Raw genomic sequence first — 6862 nt, forward strand, 5'->3', positions numbered from 1 at the left:
TTCGACCCATAAAGCCTTGTCAGCTTCAAGTCTTCTCTTTATCCCTTCCAGCAGTGTTCGGTTAGTAACTTCTACCTGTCCATTGCTCTGGGGGTATGCCACTGAGGACATATGATGCTCGATCATATAAGTTCCACAAAATTGCTCGAATTGTGGACAGTTGAACTGAGTGCCATGGTCAGTGACGATAATCTTTGGAATCCCAAAGCGATATATGATTGACTCAAGCACGAATTTCTCCACTTTTTTCTCAGTGATTGTTGCCAGGGCACTGGCTTCAACCCATTTTGTGAAGTAATCAATTGCTACTATCAGATATTCCCGTCTGCCTAATGCCTTTGTGAACTTGCCTATGATATCAATTCCCCACATCGCAAAGGGGATGGGATCTAGAATTGAAGTCACGGTTTCTGTCACGCCCTCCCAGCCGGTACCCTATCTGGCATACCCGAGAGTGTGATCCACAGCCCGAAGATCAAGTATCGAGTGATCAACCTCCCACATAAACAATAACATAATCATGAACAATCATAACATGAGTGCGGAAGATAAATCATAGATTCAATAAAGAAGAATGAATCATAACTGAATCAGAATAATAGATATAATCAGAGTATCAAACAGACAAGTAAAGTGAAGCAAAAATCCCACTTTACATCCAGCGGAAAAGTAGCTCTAAAAGAATAAACTAGACAAAACCTAATCCCAGTAACAAGTACATTGGGTAACTAAATTGGTCTCCACTTTATAGACAACATCCTTGTAAGTGTAAATCTCATAAATAGCACAAGGACGCTTCCACTCAATGGTCGGACTAAGCATCGTACGGAGCATAACCACTCGCGGGATCTTTAGAGTAATTGTGGTAACCGCAATCACCTTCCTGGAGATATGCCTCTTCGCCTTGCGCTTCTTCATAGGGACCGTCATAGTACTCAGTACTGCAGGATAGTCTAACAACATTGTACAATAAAGGAATGAGTTTCAAAGAAACTCGGTAAAGGCGATTGAAAATCCATAATAACATAAATGGCGAGAATTCCGAACACTCATAAATGCAATATGATATGAGACAAACAATGAATGAATGAATCTAACTCTATGTATGCTGGTCTCTATTGGCAGACATGCTTTAAGTCATAGCACCGTACTTCTTTAGGAAAGTCCACTCACATCCTCAACCATTTAAGATATCTTGGATTCTCTCACGGATCATTTCACCGGTCTTGAGCAGCCGATTGGTAATGGGTCCTTCATCCCTCGGGACAAACCTTGGGCGGGGGTTAAGTCAACACACTCTCTCACAACCATTTGGTATAAGTCTTGGCGCATGTCGGGGGTAAAACCTAGCCAAATGCAAGTCTTCTACTTGGTTACATCAAGTCGGATCCAGATACTTCCATTCCTCGTCCCTGACGATCCTTTCCGGTATCCTTCACACTAGAGTCAGCGTATCCTATGGCACCAACCAACTCGGACTACGGACTCATCAACCCTATTGATCATCCACATATGGTAAACGGGAAGCTCTCACGTCCTCTCACGGGTTGGTTACCGGTCTTAAGCGCCCGTGAGCCCAAGTCTAACCATATGCAACCCTACCAATAAATGGCCCCCACAATGTGATTCCTGTCCTCTCACGGGTTGGTTACCGGTCTTGAGCGCCCATGAATCCCCATTGCTACCACGGGTCGTTCGGTCTCAATACCCCTCCGATTAGGGTCGACATAACAGGACATCCTAGCCAAACACTACTAGACAATCCTAGATATGTCATCCAACAGTTTAGGAAGGTGTCCAGAGGGCATCTCCGGAAACATCCCATAATATTCCCGTAGTAGTCCAAGGACAGAAGTGTCAAAAGGACACCTCTCCTTTCCAAACCATACTTAAGCATTCACAAGCATCAATTCATAACATCACATATATGGTAACTTCATATATGGAAAGAAATCAATAATTACAATCAACTTGTATATAACTGGTAAGTAAATCATACATGAATCAATTAACATAAACAAGTAATGCTACTGTAATCAAGATTATGCAACAGTAGTATATCATTGTAAGAATCTAATTAAGGAAACAAATCAATGATATTCAAATATAGAAACTAGATTCATGCTATCTATGTAATTAAGGAAATAACCATCCTTACCTTTTATAACTCGCAAGGAATCCTAAGAAATCAAGTAAGATCTTGGCAAACTTGAGAAGAAGGTCCTAAACAAGTATATACAACATATTAGGAAAGATCCCTAACAGCAAAGATATCAAAACATCCGAAACAGACCAAATCTGGAGTTGCTGTACTCATTGGTCGAGTGGATTGGTCGAGTGGTCCAGTCGACCAATCAGTCGACCAATGCAGACAGTAGCCTAAAAATCAGAGTTTTAAGATATGAAATCCGAATTTGGTGGTTCAAAAGGATACTAATCAAGGGGTAGACTACATCAGTAGTATTCTAACAAATAGGGGACCTCAAAACACCAATCAAATCAAGATATCAAGATCCAAATTAGGAAACAAAAAGTTACCATAATTAACTCAAACATGGATCTTGATGAATTTGAAATAGAAAACAAAGACAAGAACAATAGGAGGATGGATCATTGCTTTCGGTAATGAAAACATGAAAACATACATAGGTCTTCATGGAATAAGGCTTAGAAGCATAAATCTAAATAAGGAAATAAAACCTACCATATATGTAACTATCATGCATCATGAAGAACACATAGTATGGTAGAAGAGAACATCTAGAAATCTATAGATTATGGATCATGGAAAGAAAACACAGTAATTACTACTAACATGATCAACAAAAGAAGATCCAAAGAGATCAGAATTCAGATTAGAAGTTTAACAGAGATTAAATCATGGTTTGATCATGAATCCTTCAAAAGCTTGCAATGATCATGGTTAAGATCATTGTTCTAGCCTTAAATCCTTAGGATGATCATGAGAACATGTTCAGAGATGTTTGCAACAGAGAATGCAGCATCTCTTCTACTGTCTCAACTCAAAAAGGAAAGAAAAACAAAGATGGAGGAGAAGAAGAGAGAGTAGACATACCTTTTGATGCAAAAAGAAGAGTTTCGACGAAGATCCGTCAAGAAAACACCAAGGATGCAAGAGAGATGACTTGCAGAGGTCTTTGGTTCGTTCCAGAGGGTTTGGAGGCAGCAAATACGAAGTGGACTCGAGATTGGACTTAAATAGAGCAAGAACAACCTAATTGCCAAAGACAGCACTCATTGGTCGAGTGGATTGGTCGATCGGCCCGATCGACCAATCGGTCGACCAATGCTGCGACAAGGCCAAAACAGGGAATTGAAGGTCCAGATCAAATCCAATCTTAAAGGGGTTTTGCACACAAGTCAAGTGACTTACCTAATAGGTAGAAATGCCTTCAAACCAAGATAGAGAGCACTCCAAGTCCATCAACTAATTAGATCTTCATCAGGATTCAGTTTCCATAAATAGAACCTCATCATCAACTTTCATGGATTCAAAGCCAGACACCAAGTCCTCTCTTGGGATGGCCCAAAGCTGACTTCTTACTTTACTTCGGGTCATCGGACCTACAAATAACAAGGTTTCCGGGTCAAGGTTAGGGCTGGGTTTTACAGTTTCCGTTGGGCGCTTTGATACCATAGCATGAATTTGACAATTGCTACATCGACAAACATACTCCATAGCAGCCTCTTGGATCTTAGGCCAATATAAACCAAGTCTTAGAATTTTGTGTGCCAGGGCTCGTCCACCCATGTGAGCCCCACAAATTCCTTCATGAACTTCAGCCAAAGCTGATTTTGCTCCTTCGGGACCTATACATCTCATAAGGGGTCCAGAATAAGATCTTTTGTATAGCCTTCCATTCTGAATGACAAATCATGCTGATCGTATCTTGATCAATCTTGCCTCTTTCAGATCCTTGGGCAATTTGTCATCTCTCAGATATTCGACTATCGGATCCATCCAACAACGCTCTGCTTCAATATAGGAAATTTCTTTCTCATGATAACTTGGAAATGTTATCTCTTCAATAAGGACCAAAGGATCTAGATTTTTTTCTTTGGCATTGGCTAATCGGGATAGCTCATCTGCCACTGTATTTTCATTCCTCGGAAGCTGAGATATCTTCAAATTCCGAAATTGCTTTTGAAATGCCTGCACAATCTCTTGATATTTCTGCAAGCGAGGTTCTTTAATACCATACTCCCCCTGGACTTGGTTGACTATAAGTTGAGAGTCACTGTAAATAGTAACATCTGCAATGGATAATGCTTTTGACAACCGAAGTCCAGCTATCAGGGCCTCATATTCTGCTTCGTTATTACTAGCTTCGAATGCAAATCTCAAAGCATATCGAATGATAAATCCTGCTGGACTTTAAATAAAATTCCAGCTCCTGCTCCATCCTTATTACTCGAGCCATCAACATATACCTCCCAAATGGTCGGTATAATGGGATCTTCAATAGTGGTCTCCACTGGTGCAGTAGTTTCTACTACAAAATCGGCTAATGCCTGAGCTTTGATTGCCGTTCTAGGCTTAAAGCTCACTTGGAACTCACTGAGTTCGACCGACTATGTAAAACACAGCCCTAACCTTGACCCGGAAACCTTGTTATTTGTAGGTCCAGTGACCCGAAGTAAAGTAAGAAGTCAGCTTTGGGCCATCCCAGTGGAGGACTTGGTGTCTGGCTTTGAATCCATGAGAGTTGATGATGAGGTTCTATTTATGGAAACTGAATCTTGATGAACATCGGAGTAGTTGATGGACTTGGAGTGCTCTCTATCATGGTTTGAAGGCATTTCTACCTATTAGGAAAGTCACTTGATATGTGTGCAAAACCCCTTTAGGATTGGATTTGATCTGGGTCTTTAACTCCTTGTTTAGGAGTTGCTGAACTGATTGGTCGATTGATTGGTCGATTGGACCAGTCGACCAATCCACTCGACCATTGGGTTCTGTCTTTGGCAATTAGGTCTTGCTTGCTCTATTTAAGTCCAATCTCGAGTCTACTTCGTATTTTCTACCTCCAAACTCTTTGGAACGAACCAAAGACCTCTGCAAGTCATCTCCTTTGCATCCTTGGTGTTTTTCTTGACGGATCTTCGTCAAAACTCTTCCTTTTGCATCAAAGGTATGTCTACACTCTCTTCTTCTCCTCCATCTCTGTTTTTCTTTCCTTTTTGAGTTGAGACAGTAGAGGAGATGCTGCATTCTCTGTTGCAAACATCTCTGGACTTGTCTCTCATGATCTCCCTAAGGATTAATGGCTAATGCAATGATCTTAACCATGATCATTGCAAGCTTTTGAAGGAATCATGATCAAATCATGATCTTGTCTTTGTTTATCTTTTGATTTGAATTCTGATCTTCTTTGATCTACTATATTGATCATGTTAGTAGTCAATTGCTGTGTTTTCTTTTCATGATCCATGATCTATCAATCTCTAGTTGTTTCTCTTCTACCGTACCATGTTTTCTTCATGAATCATGATAGTTACATATATGGTAGGTTTTGTTTCCTTATTTAGATTTATGCTCTTAGGTCTATTTTCTTGAAGATCTAAGTATGCCTTTCATTATACCTTTATCTGAATCAATGATTCATTCTCCTATTGTTCTTGTCTTTGATTTCTATCTTGAATTCTTCAAGAACCATGATTGATATAATTATGGTAACTTTTTGTTTCCTAATTTGTATCTTGATGACTTGATTTGATTAGTGTTTTGAGGTCCCCTATATGTTAGGATACTACTAATGTAGTTTACCCCTTGATTAGTACCCTTTTGAACCACCAAATTCGGATTTTATATCTTAAAACTCTGATTTTATAGGCTACTGTCTGCATTGGTCGACTGGGGCAGTAGACCAATCCAATCGACCAATGAGTACAGCAACTCCAGAATTGTTCTGTTTTGGATGTTTTGGTATCTTTTCTGTTAGGGATCTTTCCTAATATGTTGTATACACTTGTTTAGGACCTTCTTCTCAAGTTTGTCAAGATCTTACTTGATTTCTTAGGATTCCTTTGCAAGTTATAAAAGGTAAGGATGGTTACTTCCTTAACAACATAAATTGCATATCTTAGTTTCTATATTTGAATCTTGTTAAATTATTTCTTTAATTAGATTCTTATAATGTTATACTACTGTGGTACTGTCTTGATATCAGTAGCATTACTTATTTATATTGAAATGATTCATGTATGATTTACTTACCAGTTATATACAAGTTGATTGTAATTATTGATTTCTTTCCATATATGAAGTTACCATATATGTGATGTTATGAATTGATGCTTGTGTATGCTTAAGTATGGGTTTGGAAAGGAGAGGTGTCCTTTTGACACTTCTGTCCTTGGACTACTACGGGAATATTATGGGATGTTTCCGGAGATGCCCTCTGGACACCTTCCTAAACTGTTGGATGACATATTTAGGACTGTCTAGTAGTGTTTGGCTAGGATGTCCCGTTATGTCAGACCCTAATCGGAGGGGTATTGAGACCGAACGACCCGTGGTAGCAATGGGGATTCATGGGCGCTCAAGACCGGTAACCAACCCGTGAGAGGACAGGAATCACATTGTGGGGGCCATTTATTGGTAGGGTTGCATATGGATAGACTTGGGCTCACGGGTGCTCAAGACCGGTAACCAACCGGTGAGGGGACGTGAGAGCTTCCCGTTTACCATATGTGGATGACCAATAGGGTTGATGAGTCCGTAGTCAGGGACTATGAGGACTCTAGTGTGAAGGATACCGGAAAGGATCGTCAGGGACGAGGAATGGACGTATCTGGATCTGACTTGATGTAACTAAGTAGAAGACTTGCATTTGGCTAG

The sequence above is a fragment of the Hakea prostrata genome, chromosome 9, assembly GCF_041222555.1.
Source record: "Hakea prostrata isolate BN-2017 chromosome 9, UWA_Hpros_2, whole genome shotgun sequence".
NCBI classification, from domain to species: Eukaryota; Viridiplantae; Streptophyta; class Magnoliopsida; order Proteales; family Proteaceae; genus Hakea; species Hakea prostrata.